Raw genomic sequence first — 23028 nt, 5'->3', positions numbered from 1 at the left:
TGGTCAGAACAGGGGGCCTCTGGCCACCCTCCCTCTCTTCCTTCCATGGGGCTGTGTCCAGGCAAGCTCTGCTGAGAGTGTAGGATGGCTTCAGTGGGGTTGAGGGGGGGGGTGTCCTCCTACCAGCCTGCTTCTCCTGGAGAAACTCTGCTGGGTCGCCATGGCCATCCAGATGACCAGGACCAGAAGGACGCAGGTGTACAGCACCCAGGGGTTGTCCCAGCAGGCACAGAACCAGCTCTGCGTGATCCCCATCCTCGTGCTGGGGAGGACGGTCTGGACACTGGGCTCCCTGCTGGTGCTGCCACTGGATCTCTCCCGAGAGGCTGTTTGTTCCAGTGACGCATCATAAAGGGCCAGGACCAGGCGGGTCCTGACATCACAGAGGGACTGCACGCATCAGAGGTGAGCAAGATCCTCAGCTCCCTACAGCCCCTCCCCAGTGTTAGGGGGCTTATGTTTTTCCCCTTTTACTTTCCTGGTTCTTCTTGCATGACCAGAGCAACAATACCCGAAGTTCAAAGGCGCAAACAATTTGATGTTTATTGGGGTAAACTTTTAGCGAGCATCATTTTAGTTGCCGTTCTATTTTCAGGTACCGTGGTAGCTGTTACACAGGTGCTGGCCTCCTCGTTGAGCATTTTGCGTTTTCGTACACATTTTCCACCCCTCTCAGCCTTTTGAAGCCATCCCCCACCCACGTCATGCTAGCAACAAGACACACACCACAGACAAACAACGCAAAACACAGATTCATAGTATTCTGGGTTATTCTTTCACTGACGCCAGCATGCTTGTAGAGTGTCTGAAAAACAAAAGAAACAATTTTTACCCCCTTTGGTGGGGACAGATTATTGCTTAATAATAATACCAATTCCTTTTACAAATTTCCTTGCTAATTGCAGGAAAAACAGAATGACCTTTAGGCTGTTCTTATTTTCTTTTATAGTCAGGCTAGTGAATTACTCCACTCACTGGTCATTTATGAAATTTATGAGGTGGTGTGCCTCAGTTTCCCCTCTTGTACAACAGACCAGGTTTGCAATAGTTTTTTTGCTGTACCAAGCTTTACGTTTATTTTCAGGTAATAGCTGAGAGACAGCTTTAGATTTTGGCTTTGTACACACACCCCCATTAGGGTTAACCTGTCCCCCTTATTTTCAGGCTTGACTTGTTTTTTCACCTCCCTCTTCTGGAGGGCCATAATCTGAGTCTTCTAGTAGCTTGTTTGCTGGCCAGATGGATTTATTATTTCCAAATTTTTTGTGCTGCTACTTATGGGTAGTTTTCTTCTTCCCCCATCGGTTAGGTAATTTGCATTTACACAGAGGCTTTCTTGGCTTGCCTCTGGATCCAAAGCGATCAGCAGCTCAGAGACTGTCTTAAAAGGGACACATTTCACTTCCACCAGAGTTCTCATTACTTCTCACTTTCATCTCCTGCTTTAAAACACACAGAGATTTGAAAAAGAAAGCACAATTTATTGTGGCTTCTTTTGGAGCCCTAATAGGATTTTAATTAAGTACAACGTTTTGTTTGCATTTCTTTTACCTCTTTTCCAATATACACTGCACATGTCCTGGGAAATAGTTTAACCTCCATAACATTATATTAGCCCTTTTAATTTTACACAAGGTGTAACGGCCCCCACCCCCGTGCCCACCGAGTTTTCATGCACCCCCACCAAAGCGACAGTCCAATCCCCCAGAGCCCCCCCGAAGGCTCAGTGTTACCATCATTGCTCCCCTTTTCCTTTTCCTATGCATGCACAAAACTATTTTTGCCTAACATTTTTTGCACTGTGATTAGTTTTTTTTGTTTTTGTTTTTTTTACACAACTGTACCCCGATTACACTCCCATCTTGTACAACCAGAGACAGCCAGGGGCAGTCAAGTTAAGTTCCAATAGAAACCCCTGACATTCCTTTAGTGATTTTGATCACATTACCCAATAGTTAAATAATTTGATTAGATTATTTCTCCGCCTGCTGCCTGCAGCAGTCCCCTATAGGCCATTTTTGTGGGAAAAGGGCCCATTTTTTCTCAGAATAGCTGTAAAGGCTTCTGGGGACAGATGCATCGTGGTGGTAGGAGCCACTCTTCCTGACCCCCGGGATAATTGAATTACCAAGCTTCCATCCAATGTGATTGCACAGCGTTGCACATACAGTTACATTTATAGAACTGGGTTTTATTATTAAACCAAAAACTTGCTTCTTGTAACACCACAACTGTTACCTGTACGATTTTCACAACTCCCAAATGTTTCCTTTCCTCCAAACCCTGTATTATTAATTTTTCAAAAGGTATTTGTAACATTTTACTTACTTTTTTAAATTACTTACTCCTACATTTAGTTTTTTAAGGTAGCGCACTTTGTTTTTAACAACTCAGCCACCAAGTACAATTATTGCCACACAGCCGCCTTAACCTGTGCTGTCTTTACCCTGAGACTGTTCAAAGGGCAGTAAAACATTTGTCTCCATGGTTGCCCATGGATCTGTTCCTCCAAAAATTCCAGTGGACTACAGCAGACCTCTGTCGTACTTTGTCCCAAACAAAACAAACCACCAAAAACATTTCACAAAAGTATCCAAAGTCCCCTCCACTAAAACTTCAGAAAAACAAAAGTGTGGACAGGCCGGGGGAGAGGAGGGGAAGAGGTGGAAAGAAACCAATGAAGTCGGTCAGGTCAGTTTAAAGTACAGGTTCCCAGCAGCAAATTAAGTAAACTGAGAGAAAGAAGAAGGAAAAGAAGAAAAGGATATAGTTAGCGCTGAACCAAGAGTAGACTCCCCGGGTTGGAACAGTTGGGAACCCTTCCCCCCAGGTTCTCAGCCTGGCTCTGGGAGAAGAGTGGGGGTCGTTACCTGCTCCTGGAAACCCGGCCATTTTTCAGGTTGAAACCTTTTCTTTTTTCCTCCACTTCCCCAGGACCAAGTCCCAGCTCCTGTCTCTAAAGCTGGTCTGTTAACTCTGCTTCTGACTCTAAACCCTGATGGGCCAAATCATCTTTAACCACCCGAACTACTCTACACCCCTTCAGCAGCCCTGGCTGAAACAGCACCAACCTTGAAAGTTTACTGGCAGCTTCCCATAATGCTGCCCTCACTTCAAACCTCTCACAAGTGGACTGAAGTGCCTCCTTTCCCTGGAGGGCATCCAGTCCCCATGGGCAGGGACCTTCTTCCACTACCCAGATACCAAAGGAGGGGGGGCTCCTCAGCCACCCCCCATCCCTCTGGGTCCCCTAACACTGCATCCATTTCCTTTTTAATCTCATCCCAGGCTGACCGCTGCTCCTGGTATGGGCCCTGGTTCTTCCTTATCCATTTATCCAGGATGTGACCGGTCACTTCTCAGCTTAGGGCTGCCTCTGCTGCTTAGCCGAAGGCCTCACTTAGCCTAAGACCAGAGCCTCAGACTGTCCCTTGCACATAAAAAAAAGAATTAAAATCACTTTTTTTCTACCTCGATAACTAGCTAAGTGATCAGAATACAACTAAATTCTTAAAGTATAGGCCTTTGCAGACAGGCCTGAATATCTCTATCCTAACACCCAGCACCCCATGTAGGTACTTAGAGACGGTGACCGAGTCACCCCGTAACCTTCTCTTCATTAAGCGGAAGAGATTGAGCTCGGGGAGTCTCTCACTAAGAGGCAGGTTTCTAACCTTTGAATCATTCTTGAGGTTTTTTTCTGACTTCTCTTTCATTGAGAACATCCTTCTGGAATAACAAGGAGTCTGGTGGCACCTTAAAGACTAACAGATTTATTTGGGCATAAGCTTTCGTGGGTAAAAACCTCACTTCTTCAGATGCATAGAGTGAAAGTTACAGATGCAGGCATTATATACTGACACATGGAGAGCAGGGAGTTACTTCGCAAGTGGAGAACCAGTGTTGACAGGGCCAATTCAATCAGGGTGGATGTAGTCCACTCCCAATAATAGATGAGGAGGTGTCAATTCCAGGAGAGGAAAAGCTGCTTCTGTAATGAGCCAGCCACTCCCAGTCCCTATTCAAGCCCAGATTAATGGTGTTAAATTTGCAAATTAATTTTAGTTCTGCTGTTTCTCTTTGAAGTCTGTTTCGGAAGTTTTTTTGTTCAATGATAGTGACTTTTAAATCTTTCACTTACTGGCTTAAGTATGTTACCATTCCTGATGTCCGCCAGGATTTGGGGGGGCGGCATTTTGCTGCCCTTGGCGGCAATTCGGCAGTGGGGGGGTCCTTCCGCGCTCCGGGTCTTCGGCGGCAATTCTGCGGCGGGTCCTTCACTCGCTCCGGGACCCGCCGCCAAAGTGCCGCGAAGACCGGGCGTGCAGAAGGACTTGCCCACCGCAGAATTGCCGACGCCGACCGGGAGTGTGGAAGGACCCCCGCCTAGGGCGCCAAAAACCCTGGCGCTGCTCCTGGATGTGGGCAAATTGGAGAGAGTCCAAAGGAGAGCAACAAAAACTGATCAAAGCTTTCGAAAACCGGACCTATGAGGAAAGGTTAAAAAAAGGGACATGTTTATTTCTAAGAAAAGACGACTGGGGGGGGTGTGGGGAATGGATAACAGCCTTCAAATACGTGACTGGCTGCTATAAAGAAGAGAGCGATCAATTGTTCTCCATGTCCATTGGCGGTAGCACAAGAAGTCATGGGCTTAACCTGTGGCAAAGGAGATGTAGGTTAGATATTCGGGAAAGTGTTCGAACTCCAAGGGGAGTGACGCTCTGGAACTGGCTTCCACGAAAGGTTGTGGAATCCTCGTCATTGGAGGTTTTTCAGAACAGCTGGACAAACACCTGTCAGGGCAGGTCTAGGGTTACCTGGCCCTGCCACAACGCAGGGGGCTGGACTTGATGACTTCTCAGGTCCCTTCCAGCCCTATGTTGCTATGATTCTACGATAAAAGACGTGACCCCACAAGGGTCAAAAGCAAGGGCCAGGCTCAGTCGTGGCCTGCCTCTGAACTTCCACCAATACAGCTGCAGTGACTCCAGCGGCGTTATTCCTCTCTCACGCTGACGTCAGGAGATCAGAATCAAGGCCATTGTTGCTATTCTTCTCCCAAGTTGTTTCAGTTCCCTCAGAGCGTAAGCCGGTCTTGCACCCTCGCCTCCTTCCCCCGCAGTTCAGTATTGCTTCCATCTGGCTAGTGTCTGCCCCTCCCCTCGCTCCCCCTGGATTGTCTCTTTCCCCGGTGGGTTGCCCTGATGGCCTGCACCCTTTCTGACGCCTGGTTTCTCAGCGGAGGACGAGTCCTGAAAAGGGGCCACGCCAGGGACGCCGGTATCCCATTGACAGGCTGAATAATTCAGCTTCAGTTGCAGATTGTCTAGTGTATATGACATGGGGGAGGCTTAATTTCTCTTTGGCTTGTCTGAGTTATCCTGGAATAGAGTCCCAGAGACATAGATTCCAAGGCCAGAAGAGACCAACTGGGAGGGGTTGCAAGTGTTTTGGAGGACAGGATTAAAATTCAAAATGATCTGGACAAACTGGAGAAATGGTCTGAAGTAAATGGGATGAAATTCAATAAGCCAAATGCAAAGTACTCCATTTAGGAAGGAACAATCAGTTGCCCACAGGCAGGGTTGGACAAAGCAAGCGTGTGAGCAATGCTGCTGTGCCTTTGTGCCTCCGTGTTCTCCTCTTAGCATTTGTCTATCTTGTCTATTTAGATGGTAAGCTTTTGGAGTAGGACCTGTCTCATTAAGTGACTGTGTGGGATACCCTGCCCGTGGGGAAAGTTTCTTCCTGACCTGAGTGAGAGGGTGGCTTATGTCCTGAAGCATGAGGGTTTCCCAGAGCTACTGTGTGTCATTACTACAGGTGAAAAAACAGGGAAATGACAAAGCCTGTTAGCAGGCTCCCAGCTGTACTTTGTGGTCTCATTACACTCTTCGCTTTGTTAATCAGTAGGATCCCATGGTAGCTAGCGTGGGGACTTGCACAGCGATTGAGAGTTAAAAGCGCTGAGCTGTGCTGAGCTCCCCAGTGTTGCACAGAAACTCAGCAGCATCGCTTCCCTGTTAGCCTGAGGGGCCGTTCTGCAGGGACCAGCTCTGCTGGTGGTGAGAGGCTGGAAGGTGGTTCTGGTCCCGGCTTAGCTCGCAGTATCTTCTCTTTGATAACGACGCCGCACATCAATCGCTCACAAAAGGGAGGGATTTTAATGCCAGCTAGAGCCAAGTATGGTGCAGGCAGCTGTGAAAGCTTCCCCCCCCTCAGCTCTGCCAGCCCGTCACAGCCCCAACCTGCAGCCCCCCCTGACTCTTCCAGCCCTGCTCCCCGCAGCTATTCTATTCGATCACCTAGAACTGGAAGGGACCTTGAAAGGTCATCAAGTCCAGTCCAGCCCCCTGCCTTCACTAGCAGGACCAAGTACTGATTTTGCCCCAGATCCCTAAATGGCCCCCTCAAGGATTGAATGCACAACCCTGGGTTTAGCAGGCCAATGCTCAAGCCACTGAGCTATCCCTCCCCCCAATGCCAATGGGTTTAGCTCTGCCAATGCCCTTCAGCCCAACCTTCAGCCCCCTGCTATTCCAGCCCTGGGCACACCCCGCAGAACTCTGCTGATCTCCTCAGTCCGAACCCACAGCCTCCTGCTATCCCAGCCCTGGGCACCCCCCCACAGCTCTGCTGGTGCCCCTCAATCTCAACCCCCAGCCCCTGCCCTTCCAGCGCTAGGGGGAGATGTGGTCAGGCTCTGAGCTCGCCCCACTGTGGGGAAGGGCGGTTTGAGGCCCAGCAGCGAGATGGTGGCTCTGTCCGGTCTGATGTTAAATGTCCCAAGCGATGGGTCTCCAGCCCTTTCCCGGGGGACACTGCACAGCAGAGATCCACCATCTCCCTCCCAAGAAGCTTTTCCTGACATTCACCCCAGGTGCCCGGGGCTCCGTTTTAACCCAGGCTTAGGAGACAGAGCGCGTCTAGTCGGAGCTGGAGCAGAGTCTACCGCAGGCCCTACCCAGCTGGGGTTAGTCCTTGAGCTCACGTGGCCGCGGCTGCTGCTTCTAGCGCCGACAGTGCCGGGTTCACACCCCACTGCTGGCCCGAGTAGGGCTGGCTGCAGAACTCAAACTCCAGTAGGTCCCATGAGCATCCCGCAGTGGGGGAATCCATAACCTCTGTGAAGGCGAGGGTAGCTCTGTCTCCCCCAGTGGCCAGTCCATGTAAGAGGTGAATGAGTTTGTGTCATGTGCCCCCTTTGTCGTCTTAATGCCAAAGAAACCCTCTGTGAAGGGGGACGGAGGCAGCTGCTAGCCATTGACTCTGCCCTGTGCCCTCAGGCCCTACGGGAAGGACGTGCCCCAGCTGGACTATTGGCTGGCCTACGAGAGCGTCATGAAGAAGGCTGGGGGGCGACCGCACTGGGCAAAGGTACCGCTGCAGCCTGGCCCGTGGGCTCAGAGAGGAATCAGAGCGCAGGTCTCTGAGCCCAGCCCTTGCTCTTTAACCCTGTGAACTAGACACTGGGACTCACACTCCAGGTTCTGAGGGTAACAAGGAGGGTGGCTGCGGGGGGTGGGAGGGTGGAGTAGGGCCGGCCTAGATGCTTGCTGAGGCAGAGTCCTGATCCGGCTCATCTGGGAACCTTCTGGCCTGTCCTCTCTGCCATGCCCTATCTCCACTGCTGCGGGTTCCCAGCCCCCTCACTCGCTGTGAGGAGCACAGGAGGCCATATACAGGACAGTGGGGCTAGGGGCCGGGCAGGGGTGGGATGGCATGAATCAGTCATTGTCCCTCTGGGGGCAGGGAAAGGCCTCATTAGATTCAAGGAGGGGCGGTAGGTGAGGATCGTCCTAGGGCAATGGGGCTGAGGAGAGATGGGGGAAGGGGTGGCATGGCTCAGCTTTCAGTCTAGACCCGTGAGGGCAAACGTGGTCCCTTCAGGCATAGAGGGTCTGTCTACACTGCACACGGAGCCCGGGCTCTGGTTCAGGTTTGAGACCAAGTCCCTCTTCCGTCCACACACCAAGCACTCAGAGCCTGGGCCCTAGGACCCTGCTAGGGGGTGGGTCAGAGCCCAGGTCCTGCTGTGAGTCGGGTCCAACCCCTGCCATTGTGCAGTGGGGACCCAGGACAAGCTGTGGACCGGAGTCAGAAGGTCTATGTTGTGCAGCGTGGACACATTAGCACGACTGGAAGACCCGGGCCCAGCAATTGTAAGCCCGGGTTTACCATGCAGTGTGGACTCTCAAGGCTGGGCTTGGAAATGAGCCGCAGACCTGGGTTTACAAAACGGGAGATGTCCCTAAAGGTGTCTGAGGCAGGGGGGTTTCAGGGCAGGTTTCACTGTATGTGTAGTAAGTGAAGGCAACATGGTAAAGGCCTAATGAAGGCCCAGTATGAAGCCTGAACCAAACTAAAGTAATGGTCAAGGCTTTGCTAGCATAAAAAGCAAAGTTAAGCTGTGAGCAAGAGGCAGGCCTTGCTCACAGAAGCTGGCAAGGAAAGGGCTGATGTTGCAGAAATACATATTCATTTAGCATAGTTACAGTATAAACATGGTACTAAGACATACCATACCGGAACATTCCACAGATAACTGGGAACAGACCGACCCATCCCAATGACAGGGGCAAAAGGGTAAAATGATGGATAGAGATGTTTTGATCGAACCAACAGGTACAAGGTGCGAGGCGGCCCCTTACTGCATAGAGGGGTTGTACCTTGTTACGTAGAGGGGTTGCACCTCAATACGTCAGGAGTGATGTGTAACTTGTTTGTACTTGTGTATAAGAATGTGTCCCTGGGGTGGTGTCTTTGTCCGGCCACGGGGGCAGTGGAAAGTCCCGCCACTGAGCCGGGTCCTTGCCAAGAGACATCTATTAGTAGTATGCCCGGTAGACTAAGTAATCTACGGGGAACTGCAATTGTGTCCGAGATCGCAATAAACCTGGCCGAGGTGCCTTTGTATCTTAGTAGACTCTGTGGTCATTGGGGGTTCTCGTCGGGTCTGCTGTGTCAGCTATCTGCGCAGAGCTGGGGCAGCACACAGAGGGAACACACGCACGCAGCCGAGTGATATCAACAGGAGAAAGCAGAAGCACCACACCGGTAGCCTCTCACAACACTGGTGACCCCGACGTAATAGGAACTGATTCTGATTATGTGTTTAAGAGTACCACTATTTATCTTCCGTGGTGGCAAAGTATGGGGTTTACAAGAACCGATGGCTCAGAGATCAAACATAAAGCCCTCTGGCAACAAATAGAAAAATTGTCACAACAGTATAAAAAAATTCAAATGGTCAAAATAAAAGCTCATACCAAAAAAGAACCCTTACAGGGGGGAAATGAACAAGCAGATATATTAGCTAAGGAGGCAGCCCTTAAGAGTGCACTGTGGGAACCAACACCAGTAGCAGTAACCACTAGAGCACACGCAAGAGTAAAACAGAAATCACACTAGTGTTGTGAGAGGCTACCGGTGTGGTGCTTCTGCTTTCTCCTGTTGATATCACTCGGCTGCGTGCGTGTGTTCCCTCTGTGTGCTGCCCCAGCTCTGCGCAGATAGCTGACACAGCAGACCCGACGAGAATCCCCAATAACCACAGAGTCTACTAAGATACAAAGGCACCTCGGCCAGGTTTATTGCGATCTCGGACACAATTGCAGTTCCCCGTAGATTACTTAGTCTACCGGGCATACTACTAATAGATGTCTCTTGGCAAGGACCCGGCTCAGTGGCGGGACTTTCCACTGCCCCCGTGGCCGGACAAAGACACCACCCCAGGGACACATTCTTATACACAAGTACAAACAAGTTACACATCACTCCTGACGTATTGAGGTGCAACCCCTCTACGTAACAAGGTACAACCCCTCTATGCAGTAAGGGGCCGCCTCGCACCTTGTACCTGTTGGTTCGATCAAAACATCTCTATCCATCATTTTACCCTTTTGCCCCTGTCATTGGGATGGGTCGGTCTGTTCCCAGTTATCTGTGGAATGTTCCGGTATGGTATGTCTTGGTACCATGTTTATACTGTAACTATGCTAAATGAATATGTATTTCTGCAACATCAGCCCTTTCCTTGCCAGCTTCTGTGAGCAGGGCCTGCCTCTTGCTCACAGCTTAACTTTGCTTTTTATGCTAGCAAAGCCTTGACCATTACTTTAGTTTGGTTCAGGCTTCATACTGGGCCTTCATTAGGCCTTTACCATGTTGCCTTCACTTACTACATTCCCCCACTTTTTGTCTTTTTTAAGGGGAGGATGTTTACCCATCGTCCCGGAAAAGCATAATGCATGGACTGAAGATAACCCAGTGGGCTAAACACTGTGAGGTGGTTACCCTATTTTTACCATCCATACACTCATGCCCCATCCGTCTGTCCAGTCTGCACATTCCCTCGTACGACTGGCAGACAGCTTTTATGATCCAATTAGTTTTTCAATCTCATATGGTGGGCCTGGGAATGTTAGGCCCGGGACCACACATATGTGGGGTTTGGCAGTCTCTCGGATATCTATCAAGGGCTTTGTGGGGACATATAAACTATGCCCGGAGTAGAAAATTACATGACATATATAACTTATCTTAACTTATCTATTCCTAAATGGGAATATATATGGATATATAGATTTAATTACTATATTTTAACTCCTTACTCTATGAAACAACTTATTTACTGATAAATGAAACATGCTTGAATATATGTATTTAATTCTTGTGCCTTAACTCCTTACTCTGTGAAATGACTATTTGGGTGTACAATCGCAGTGTTGATTGCCATTTCCATTCCCTTATTCACTCGACCTTGTAACTTGGCGCGTCTCGTTTGACGGATCATGTAGCAACACATTCCTATTAAAACTATCACAGTTAGGGCCTGGATTCCCATGAGGATGATGCTTAGAGTACGAACTACTGGGTGTAAAGTTACATCCTCGGGGATTGCCCACCAGGGTGTTTCCACTTCCTGTTGAACCTCGTCCACTTCACGCATTTGCTGTTGTATTAAGTGGGCTATTGGTATTAGGGACTCCTTTGTCCTGGTTACTAAGTCATGTACGTCCAACTGTAAAAACTTTACAGGTGGAAACAGATCAACTAGTAACTTTTGCAGATGTTCATGAATGATGACCGTTTCAGTGACAGCCTTACCCTTTTTTGTTGGCCAAAAGGCATGGGCTCCTATTTGGATAGTGCCAGTGACTGGTACACAAAATCCTGCCTCACTTGCAGGGCAGGTGTTACCATCTATAGAGAAATTGTAGTACCCTATGGCACAGGCCATATCCTGAATGCGCACCACCTCCTTAACCAATTCCTTTTGTACCAGCCGTGCCCAGCCTTTTTTGGTGGCATTAATATCAATTTTGGCATAGCACTCACACAGCCACCATCCATTAAATTTTGTACAGCATGCCTGATTGATCTCTGAGCCAGTCTCCGTCACTAGACGCACAGTGGGGTAATGTTGCACGTAAGTGATCCATGTACCCATTTTAACAAAAGATATTTCAATTGCTGTGGGATCACTATAACCCAGTCATTGTCTGGTTTAGCTAAAATAAGCTCTCCCTCTTTCTTTAAGGGAACACCCTGCCACTGTGATGGGCATTCAGCTATCCATTGATTGATTGCATCATCTTTTGCTTGAAGCTTTTGTAAACTCTGTATCTCTTTTTGGTTGTTTTCTTCGTGTTCTTGTTCTGTTTTATTCTGTTTTTTTGAGGTATTGGGTACTGTTTTATAAACGGAGGTGTATTTCCTTCTAATGTAACAGAAGTTTGCATTTTACTAGTGTCTAGAGAATCTACTGCCCAGACAGTTTGAATTTTACTCCACCAGCTCTCCCAACCTTTTGGTGCAGGAGGCGGTTGTTTGGGTCTTATTGCTTTTATTGTCTGTGTGGCCAGTCCCATAGGGATTAGAATTGTATTATTAGTGTCCTGCATCACAGTGAGATTCTGTCTAATACACATATTGGGAAAATCCAAGACCAATTCCAAACGTCTAATTGTTTGTGCCCCGATTAGATTTTCTCTCCCTGTTACAGCACACTTCTCCTGAATAGTATGCATTCCAAACTGGAGGGGAAGGGTTTTAACATTATACGTCTGATTAGTTCCAGATATCCCCTGTATTTGCACCGACTCTCCAGTGGGATATGGATTAAAGTCATCTTTTACTATAGGAATTCTAGCCCCCGTATCCACCAAAAAATCTACTAGCCCCTCCCCGACTCGAATGCTTAAATGGGGGCGCCCCCAGACATTGACTGTCATGGGTTGCTGAAAAATGCATTCCGAGTCGTGGATAGGGCTGTCCTATGCCACTAAATCAGTAGCGATTGGGTCGTTCAGTCCAGTTGCCAGGACCGTCGCCCTAGCTACCTTCGTCACTGTTTTATCCTTCTCCTGTTGAGATTCCTTTCCAATCATACACGCCTGCAGCTGTGCCTGCAGCCTTTCAATCTCTCCTTTAAGATCTGAGTTTTCCTGTTTCAAAACTCCAAAAGGTACCCACGCACTCTCTCTATCACCTTCTCTCGTTCTATTTGATCCACGACCTCTCCAACCCCGGCCACGACTACGGGGAGAGTATCCAGGACCCTCTGTTTTCCATTGTCCTAATTGAGTACGCAGCTCCTTGACAGGAGTTCCTTCCTGCTGTTTAACTGCCGTTTCCACCTTTGCGATCCATTCATCCCAAGGTACCGCTCTACCTCCATTCTCACACCAAGCATTCATCCAGTCTAACACACCGGGAGGCAGCGCCTCCAAAACAATTTGCTTCAAATCTTCCATGTTAGCAACCCCTGCTGATAATCTAAGATAGGTTTGAATCCTTTCTGCCAGCTTAGCCGGAGCCTCCCCTGGCAACCTGGCCATCCCTTTAAGGGTTGCTAATTCACTAGATAACTTAAAGTGCTTCTGCACTACACGTTTAAGCATCTGTGCAACATCATCATCAAAACCAAGGGTATGACAGTTGAGGGGCCCCAAAAGCGTTTGTACCAGAATTGGTTCCTGCAACATGTCAATTCCTACTGCTTTAAGTAACTGCTCGCCTTTATGGAGCCATGCCATAAACTCATTGAAATTGTCAGTGGGGGGAGGTCCAACAGCTCCGGCTAATGCAGTTAGTTCATTTATCTTTAAAGCGTCGAGCCTGGCTGTTAAGCCGCTCACGCGGGGTTTGTGGGAGGCACTTTTATATTCGTGATCTTTTTCCCTGTCTGCATAAGCACGACGGGGCCATGGCTCTCTTAAATGGTCAGCTAATTTTTTTGCTTCAGTTTCCACTGCATCCCATAACCTTAAAGTGGGGGGACTATTTAAGGGAGTGCGTGGGGTTTTATCAAGGGTAAGGGGGGCAATATGATTTTCACCAGGGCTTATAGTCTCATCTTCCCCCACTTCTCCTGTTTTTACTGGAAATGATGTAGGTTTCGGGGAGGGCTTGCCCAAAACCTGGCTTGCATCATACGGTGGCGGTTGCGGTGCGGTAGCCCCTGCCCATGGGTCAAGGCCGGATGTTTTAACAGAGTCATTCTACATGTCCCCATTGCAGCATCCATCCCAACTGTCCCATGTTCCATCCCTTAACTTGGCAAGAGCTACCTGTTTCCATTTCTGTCCCCACTCCTCAGGCACTATAAAAGCGCTCGAAGAACATTGAACCCCAGGGGACGGTACTTTTTGCTTTTGCAGGTTTTCTACAGCTGTTTCCAATTTTTTATTTTCCTGCTTCACTTGCTCGAGCATATCATGAGTTTGGACCGCCTGTTGCCCTGCTAACAGAGCCTGGGCTTTCCAGTGCTCAACTGCTCGGGTTACCTCTTCTACTTCTCCTGTTTTTTCTGTTACTTGTTTGGCCAGCATTCCAGCATGCTGCCTGAGCCATCTCACTGCCAGAGACATCAATTGCAAAATTCTTGCTTTTTTACTCTTATTACTGTTTCTCAGAGCCTCGGTTTCTACCATCGCTCTACATAAGCCAGTCCATGTTTCCCCACTCTCTTTTTTAAATTCATATGGACCCCCGTTACTGGCAATCCAGCGGGTCCAACAATCATCAAACTCCGTGGGGATCATGAGGGAGGGGATAAGGGGGTTCCCTAGCTCGAGGTTTACTGCCATGTTAGATCGCGATTCCTACCACGGCAGTTTTGCTTACTCACCAGATCAGCGGTCGGGGTCACCAGTGTTGTGAGAGGCTACCGGTGTGGTGCTTCTGCTTTCTCCTGTTGATATCACTCGGCTGCGTGCGTGTGTTCCCTCTGTGTGCTGCCCCAGCTCTGCGCAGATAGCTGACACAGCAGACCCGACGAGAATCCCCAATAACCACAGAGTCTACTAAGATACAAAGGCACCTCGGCCAGGTTTATTGCGATCTCGGACACAATTGCAGTTCCCCGTAGATTACTTAGTCTACCGGGCATACTACTAATAGATGTCTCTTGGCAAGGACCCGGCTCAGTGGCGGGACTTTCCACTGCCCCCGTGGCCGGACAAAGACACCACCCCAGGGACACATTCTTATACACAAGTACAAACAAGTTACACATCACTCCTGACGTATTGAGGTGCAACCCCTCTACGTAACAAGGTACAACCCCTCTATGCAGTAAGGGGCCGCCTCGCACCTTGTACCTGTTGGTTCGATCAAAACATCTCTATCCATCATTTTACCCTTTTGCCCCTGTCATTGGGATGGGTCGGTCTGTTCCCAGTTATCTGTGGAATGTTCCGGTATGGTATGTCTTGGTACCATGTTTATACTGTAACTATGCTAAATGAATATGTATTTCTACAACATCAGCCCTTTCCTTGCCAGCTTCTGTGAGCAGGGCCTGCCTCTTGCTCACAGCTTAACTTTGCTTTTTATGCTAGCAAAGCCTTGACCATTACTTTAGTTTGGTTCAGGCTTCATACTGGGCCTTCATTAGGCCTTTACCATGTTGCCTTCACTTACTACAGTATGTATTAGTTCTGGCCACCCCTGGATGTCACAGACCTTCCACCTGTAAGAACCACACCACCCTGTGCTGCTCCTGTCCAGATGGAGCCAGCCTGATTGTAAAGCCTCTGGGGTCGGGACTCTGTTGCTGTGTTTGTCCCCAGGCAGTGAACGCGCCTGTAGATCTCTCCAGACGAACACACAGAGAGCTCACGTCTGCTGTTGTTGCTCAGTGTTCGTGGGCGGAGGGTTCGCTGACACAGTCGCTCTCTCGTAGGCTCACACCTGTACCCGGAAGGACTTTGAGAAGATGTATCCCGGCTTCCGGAAGTTCTGCACCATGCGGGAGGAGCTGGATCGCACCGGCATGTTCCTGAACGCGTACCTGGAAAAGGTGTTTTATTGAGGGAGGACGGGACACTGGAGAAGAGAAATGAAGCTCGCCAGCCCATCTCCCGTGCTCTGTCCTTTAGAGATGGACAATGCTCCTTGTGAGACTTGCTCCTTCCATGATGTCCCCCAGATTAGAACCCAACCATTATCTCTCTCGGCTTCCAGCACGTCCCGTCTCCGTCTCTGAGGTTGGAAGCTCTTGAGTCAGGGACTGTCCTCATTTAGTGTCCTGTACAGCTCCGAACGCATTGTCAGAGAGAACACATCAATAAAGAACCAACAGTGAATGGAAACAGTCTGTAGGCTCTGTCCTGTCGGATCATGTGCTGATTCGGGGGGCTTGGCCAGGTGCCACTCCTGGAGAAAGTGCTGGTCAGGGCGTTATCTGCATGCCAGGAGTTCTGTGGATTCTAGCCTGGGTTTGAAAGGAGACAGCTTTAGCTCTATTATACAGGTGGCTGGTTCTGGTATCTCAGAGCCTGGCTTCCCCAGAGTCCAGGGTGTTCGGATCCAGACCCATCTCTAAGGACAAGGTCACAGGTTCAAGCGTCAGGAGAAAATGGCCAGCGTGGGGGAGAGGGAGGGGGAGAGGGAGTGTGTTGAAGCACAGGACCCGGAGATCTAGGTTCTATTCCCAGCTTTGGCACAGACCGTCTGTGTGGCTTTGGGCAAGTGGCTTCATCTATGTGTTCCCGAGCTGCAAAATTCCTTCCCCACCTCCCCAAGGGTCTGGGAGGCTCAGATCACTACTGGCTGGGTAGCAATTACAAAGCTGAGGTGTTGGGAGATGCAGAGTCTTAAGCATTGAGGGGAAAAGTGGTGGGTGCACATTTTTCTCTGCATCATATAGCAGGGATTCCTGTACCCCCTAAGGCTCTGCCCCCGATCTGTGAGCCTCTCACCAGTCTATGAATGCAGCTTTCTAACAGTACACTGGCAAGGGGCACCCAAAACTGGCAGAGGCTTGTACATAGCAATTTAAACCACAAACCGTAAGATAACTCCTTGATATTGTAATGAACTGTCGTGTGTGTGTATGTGTTACTACTGCCCTCTGCTGGATGGACTGAGAACTGCCATACTGTGTGTCACAAGCCCTATAGTGTAAATATTTAAGGGAGATCCTCCCTCTGAGCAGACTGGTCTGGGCTCTTGGAGAAGGAGGATCTGAAATGTCAATGTGAAATTCTGAGTGTCTGTGCAGTGCAGCATGGTGCCAGTCCTGAAGTCCAGGTTAGCAGTGGATTTGTTACAAGACCTATTTTCCCCTCCCAGATGTAAAAGCTAATTGGGAAGGTGCTGTGCATGAAAACAAGATGAGAGCCCAAGCAAGTTAGCAGCAATGAAGGGGCCGCTGTTGTATAGTCGGGCAATTAGCCTGCTCGGCGATCGGGCGGCTTCTCAGAGACTGCTGTTGGGTGGCAGGGCTTTGCAAGAGGAATCTTAGAGAAACCAGCGAAGGCACATCCCATCCAGAGAGCGGGTGGCACCGCTTCTTTGCAGTCAGAATCTCATGTTCCAGGCTTCTTCAGTAACAACACAGGGAATTTCTGTTCAGGAACAGCCTTGATGGGTTGATGCAGAATTTGCCTAGGTACTGAGGAGATTTGCTAGGTACCTGCTCATCCAGAGAGCTCTAGGCACTTTACCATGGTGGCTGAGTGCCACTGTCCTCAGAAAGAACAAGAGTACTTGTGGCACCTTAGAGACTAACAAAAGTACTCCTGTTCTTTTTGCGGATACAGACTAACATGGCTGCTACTCTGAAACTGTCCTCAGACTAGGTAGGGAAACTGAGGCACAGAAAGATGAGGTGACTTGCCCCAGGTTACACAGTGGCTCAGCAACAGACCTTGGAACAGACCCCACATCTACTCAGTGCCAGCCCAGTGCCCTTTCCACTAGACCACACTGCTTCTGTAGAGGAACGAACATTCAGCCTTGCTTTGCCAGAGGGACCATCACCTGTCACTGGCCTGGATGGGAGGGAGAATATGCAGAGCCTAACGTCTCACAAGAGGGTGGGAGGAACTGGAGGTGGGATTTTAAATATCTCATTTTTTGGGGGGTCCCTCTTCATTGTCCTAAGAGGTGCTAGTGCAGCGCAGCGACCAGTGTCAGGGGATCCGAGTTCCTCTGTTGTAATCAAAGTCTTTGTTTGCTCAACTATAACAGTGAATAATCCGCTTCCCCGGCACAAGCGTTACTGTGTGAGCTAAAGCTAGAACAAGGTCAGAATGCGGCATCGCAATGATTTTCCTCCTGCAGGAGGCTCAGGGTTACAGACTAACATTTACCCTCCCGTGCAGGTGGGTTTTAAAGCTCTAGGGTGAATGCTGAGTAGCGGCAGCAGCTATTCCTTTGCACCAGAGACGGGCCAGATCCTGGTGGATCGTTAAGATTGAACCCTCTCCTGCTCCCTCAGAGTTTGGGTCTAAACGCTGTGAACTGTCCGATCTGGATCCAACTCCGGCTGCTTCTGTGTAAGATTCTTCCATAGCCCTTCTGTTCCCACGGGATCAGCACACCTGGAAATCTGCGCTGGGTTTATCCTCTCACCACCCCAGGGAGGCTGGGATCTCCATGGTACAGACAGGAACTGAGGCACAGACACTCAGTGACCTGTCCAAGCACACACAGCGCCTGTGGTAGAGGAGGGACTCGAACCCAGGTCTCCCCTGCAGCCTCTGCTCGTGCTCTTCCCACTGCACCGTCCTTCCTGCAAGGAGCCAGCCGGTCTCTGCAGCGGTGTAGCCAGCTGTTCCGTGTTACAGCCCATGTGCCAGGACATGTGTGACGGCTCCCGCTCCTAGCAAGGGATGGGATTCCTTTAGCTCCAGCAGTGAGGGTCATGCTCTTGGAGCTGCCGAGTCTTGGTTCACGCTCTAGGCACGACCGAAATGCCAGGCATTACACCCACGCTCCCGGCTTCTAGGAAAAAGGGGTGGTTGTGTATCAGTCAGTCCCACCCAGATGCCGGCACAGCCGGAGGCACCGTCAGCTTCATCCTTTTCTTTCCCTGTTAGTTTTCCATTCCCTAGTCAGGGCGTTGCATAGGCAGAGGGAAGATTCCTTGTCACGTGTATTTACTCCCTGACGTGGGGCTGCCTGGCTCTTGGCCAGCACCGTGCTGCGTTCCTTAGCACTGCCTGTGCAGCGTGCCACATACACACCATGCTCTTAGGGATTGGAGAGGGGCAACGTGGGTAGTTATCTGCCATGTACAATATCTGCCTCGGCCATAAGTATCACAGACGCTGAAGGTTCAAATGGAGCCTCTCAAGGCTAAGGCAGAACTGGCGGATTTGCTGCACAGGTTTTTTTTCTGGGACATCCCTGGGGGGACTCCTGGATACCTAAGACCACCCAAGACCAAACACATGGACCCTGGGAATAAAGCAGGGGGCAGCTTCCTTTAGCCTGGCCTCCCCTTCTGGTACAGGGTAGAATCACTTCTCATGTGCTAACGCCTCTCTCCTGGCAGACAGAACCGAAGTTGGTTGCAGTTGCTGGGTATAGAAGTGGGAGGAGAACTGGCCATCCGGGGGGTGGATCACCGGGGCTGCCAGAGCCGAAGCCTGACTTGCCAGTGACTCCCAGCTGGGAGACACTGGATCTTGTGAGGAAGAGCAGGAACATTCTCCCTTGCAGGAACAATGCAGGGTCCTGCGATGTGGGTCTTTGTCCCTGCCTTCTGGCTGGCCCGAGGTTAGGGTGTTAGCCTGGGAATCGGGCGACCTGCTCTGCCACGGGTGACTGGGGACAGTCACTCTCAGGCTGTCTCGGTGCCTTAGTTCCCCGTCTGTGCCGTGGGGATCACAGCACTGCCCTGCCTCGGGGGGCCCCGTGAGGATAAATACAGTAAAGACTCTGAGGTGCTCGTGTACTGCGGTCATGCAGGGACTGGAGAAGCACCAGAGAGAGGCAGGTACTTGCTTTTTAAACAGGGTCTAGCTCTCTGGGGGTCCCTCCGCCCTGCCGCACACGCAGCCACACCTGAGCGAGTTCGGCTGGAGCCGTGTAACGGCGGCGACGCGGGTGGCAGCACCGGCTAGCGCTCCAGTACAGTCGTGCTCAGGGCCCCGGGGACGTACGTGGGCTGCTCGCCCGGGCCGCAGCGGCTACCCCGCTGTTTTTAGCAAGCTAGCTCGGTATGCCGCCCCCTGCTGCCCCGACTGCAGTGCAGACAGAACCTAAGATGTGCCACGTCACGAGTCGCCAGCCAGGCCCAGACAATGGACTTTGCCTGCATTTACTCCATCTCTATGGGCATAATTATACAATGTGATGCAAAAGAAAGTTGAGTATTTTATACACACAATAGCTGAAGACTTTGCAGAGATAAATAGATAAATAATAGCAGAGGGAGAAATAGATTTTACCTTGTCTGGACCTATGTATGAAACTAAGATTGTGAGAGTGTGTGTGTGAGTGTGACTTTTGTAGGTGTGTGCGTCTGTAATATGTGTTGTTGTGTGTCTGGGATGTGTAATGTGTGCATGGATGGGCATTCTGTGGCTGGTATGTGTCATATGGGTGTTGTGTGACTGTTTTGAGTAATGTGTGGGGCTGGGTGTTTCGCGCCTGCCATGTGTCATGTGTGTTGTGTGACGTGACGTGTGTATGTGAATGAGGGATGTGCGACTTTGTGATGTGTACCATATTCATGTGCGCGAGGCAGAGATTTGACGTACACGCATCTAGCTATACATATGGAAACGTTCCCTAAGGACACCGGTACATTTACCGAACTGAGTAATTCTGCACATCGCATCATTCGCTTTATCGTCTAGGAATTCCAGCTGAACTGTGCGTAATAAATCAGTACGTACCGTTTAGCCGCACGCCCGGCAGAGATCCTTTTCTTCACGGCTCGCCTTTAACAGCCAGCTTCCATTTCTCTTGTGTCCCTTGTGAGCAGGAACATTTGAGGATGCTTTCTCTGGACACTCGTCTCCTTTCCAGACAGCAACTCCTTGTCTTACGCAGCCACCTTAAAGCTTCCCAAACGCTCACAGTCTGGGGCCATTCTGCTTCACCTATAAATGAAGAGCCACATTTCTTTAGTCACTTACCTGTTCGTCTACCGGGTGTTTTATCCTAGGAGGGACGGGCTAATCATGGAGCTGGTTAGTTGTTGGATAATTTCTTTGATGACTTTAATAACATTCAACAACATCAATTGTTCAGTTTGAATAGTGCGCCCGTCTCTACTTCAGACAGGTTTCAGAGCGTGTGTGCATGTGTGTGCGTGTGTGCGTCTGCACAGAAATATGTACCATGAAGGGCTGTGAGCAGATGTGTATTTCAAGTGCTCCGGTGTAAATCTTATGAATGAAAACGGTAAGATCGTGCAGGCTTCCTTGCAGCTAAAGATGAGCTCAAAGGCCACCACAGTACAAAATAACAGCTAGGCTGTACAGTGAAGCAGATAGTTTGCTTCATTGGATATATCCATGTCTTTCGTGTCTGGATTTCAAAGGCAGCTGTAGGAGGGTTTTAAAAGGAACTTCACGCACCAGCAAGAAAACTTCCAGTCCCTTTGCTCCCCTCATCGCTGAGTTTGCAGGCGAAGCTTTGCTCTGCTGCCCTTGTGCTGTTAAGCACATGCATATCATCTCCCTGGGCGTGCTCTTGTGAAAGCAGCTTTCTCCTAGCGAACCTGCCAAGATCAGAAAGAGACCCCTTACCTGTCGGACGAAGCGCGGGGAGGAGGAAGCGTTGGGCTGGCTAAGGAAGATGCCAGCTGGAGCCCTGCTCAGTATTGTCCAACCGAAGTTCCTTCGTGCAATCAGAACTGAAAGCCTCCCGCTCTGTCCACAGCCCCACCGCTCCCCCACCGCGCAGCAGGGGCTGATCAACACCCCGGTGAGCAGAATCACAGGCTCCGGAGCAAACTGATCTATTCTCCCCTTCTCCTCCTCTCTCCAGCTTCACTGACCAGTGCTCCAGGAACGAAGTGGTCCTAGCTGGGATCTCTCCAGTCCTGGCGGTTTCACGCCTTGGCCGAGTGGCCGCCTTGCTCAGGGATGCTGCATCTCAGCCAGCGCTGGCAAGAGTGATGAAGATCTCCCCAGCGCTCACACTAGACCCTGACGCCATGAAGGGAGTAGGGGGAGGAGGCACCGGCGGAATCATCCAGTTAGCGCTGGCTGCAGTGGGGGGCTCGGGGCCTGGGGACGGAGGGTTCATTTTACAAATAGATCCGCTAACTCCGGCTTCAGTCGGGCTCCTCTTCTGTGGGGAGCTAACGGCGCCACTTCCCCAGATTGTAAAGCACCGGAGCATCGTGATTTATTCACCAGCCTTTCCAGTGCACAGCTCGTCCCGAGCAGGAGCAGATTGTGTCTGAGAGAGCCTGGGGGGAGGGAAGCAAATGTCCTGGGGACTTAAAATAAAGGGGAAGGGGCTACAATGCATGTACACACACACACACACTCACACACACACAGATATAATCTCTCCCTCTGGACAGATTCCATTTGTCATCGTGGGAGTGAATTCCCTAAGGCTTGGGAGTCCGTCCTGTCCCTCATGACGGTCAGTGGTGTTATTATTTCATGTTTGTATTCAGTGGCTCCCAGCCAGGAATGGGGCTCCCGTTCTTTGCGCTAGGAGCTGTACACACACATCTAAAGAGATGGCTCTTGCTTCTGTCCCAAGGCGACCGGCCCACACTAAGCCTGTGCATGAAAGAGAATCATGCTCCTCATCGGGGACAAATAGCCACAGGGGGCCGTCCCCCAAGCAGCGGGGGGCACGAATCTCCCCCTACTCACTCTGGTTTCATTGTCAGCATTGGGGGGGGGTCACTTTTGATTTGTGCTCAGGGTCCGTGCGAGGAGAAATCAGGCTGGGTGCGGGGCGGCCCACTGCTGGGCAGATGGTACCTGTCTCTCTCAGCCCCCAGAGCGGGAGAAGTCTGTCTCTTGTACACTTCGGCAGCCCTGGGCCAGCTTGCCATGGCCACAAGGGGTGTGAGGATGTGTGAGATGTCAGCATCAGATCTATATGGGGGGCAGATGATGTAGGGTTCCCAGGGGCCCGGTTTTCGACCAGAAAGTCCGGTCAAAAGGGGACCGGGCAGTGTCTGGTCAGATGTACTGACCGGACACCAAGAGTCCGGTTACTGCGGGCAGGGGTATGGGAGGCGCCGGGTCATCAACCCGTGTGAGCCCCTGCTTAGCCGGTGCCAGCGCCTACCTGCATCTCATGGCCAGGCAGGCTCCGTGTCATGGGCTGCAGCTCCCGTCCAGCCCCAGGGCAGAGGGAACCCAGCTGGTGGGGGGGTGGGAGGTGGAGCGGATCCAGTTATGGGGAAGCAGGAAGGGGAAAGGAGAGAGTGGGGGGCAGGGCCTGGAGGAAGTGGTGGAACAGGAGGCGGGGCCTTGGGGGAAGAGGCGGAGCAAGGGGCGGGGCCTCGAGGGAACAGACAGAGCAGGGGGCAGGGCAGGGGGGCTGGTTATCAACATTTAGAAAGTTGGTGGGTGACCCTAATTATCCCCCATCTGCTGCCGCAGGGTTTCTTACATCTTCCTCTGAGAGATCTGGGGCCGGCCAGTGTCCGAGACGGGCTACTGGGCTAGATAGACCCTGGTTCTGATCCAGCGTGGGAATTCGTACGTTCCTCTGTGTGCGCAGGCCCAGGTCACGTTCTGAAGTTGCTTGGTGGGGATGAGGTTCAAAGTTGCAAAGAAATAGCAGAAGCTTGTCCTGGAG

The 23028-nt window shown here is 50.6% G+C and overlaps 1 long non-coding RNA gene across 3 annotated transcripts; it reads right to left on the bottom strand.

Annotated features, from left to right (window-relative positions):
* Positions 1 to 484: 484 nt before the first annotated feature.
* Positions 485 to 22645, bottom strand: LOC135982130 (uncharacterized). Of its 3 annotated transcripts, none has more exons than XR_010599319.1 (3): positions 22513 to 22645; positions 20142 to 20348; positions 485 to 805 (listed from the first exon to the last, which is right to left on the bottom strand). It is a non-coding gene; the product is annotated as an uncharacterized LOC135982130 (long non-coding RNA). The 3 variants fall into 3 exon arrangements; XR_010599317.1 differs by lacking the exon at positions 22513 to 22645 and adding an exon at positions 21000 to 21923; XR_010599318.1 differs by lacking the exon at positions 22513 to 22645 and adding an exon at positions 20589 to 20949.
* Between the last annotated feature and the right edge of the window lie 383 nt (positions 22646 to 23028).

This window comes from Chrysemys picta, chromosome 3 (genome assembly GCF_011386835.1).
Source record: "Chrysemys picta bellii isolate R12L10 chromosome 3, ASM1138683v2, whole genome shotgun sequence".
Classification (NCBI taxonomy): Eukaryota; Metazoa; Chordata; order Testudines; family Emydidae; genus Chrysemys; species Chrysemys picta.
Note: the sequence above shows the minus strand (reverse complement) of the source record. Positions and strands in the feature narration are given on the sequence as shown.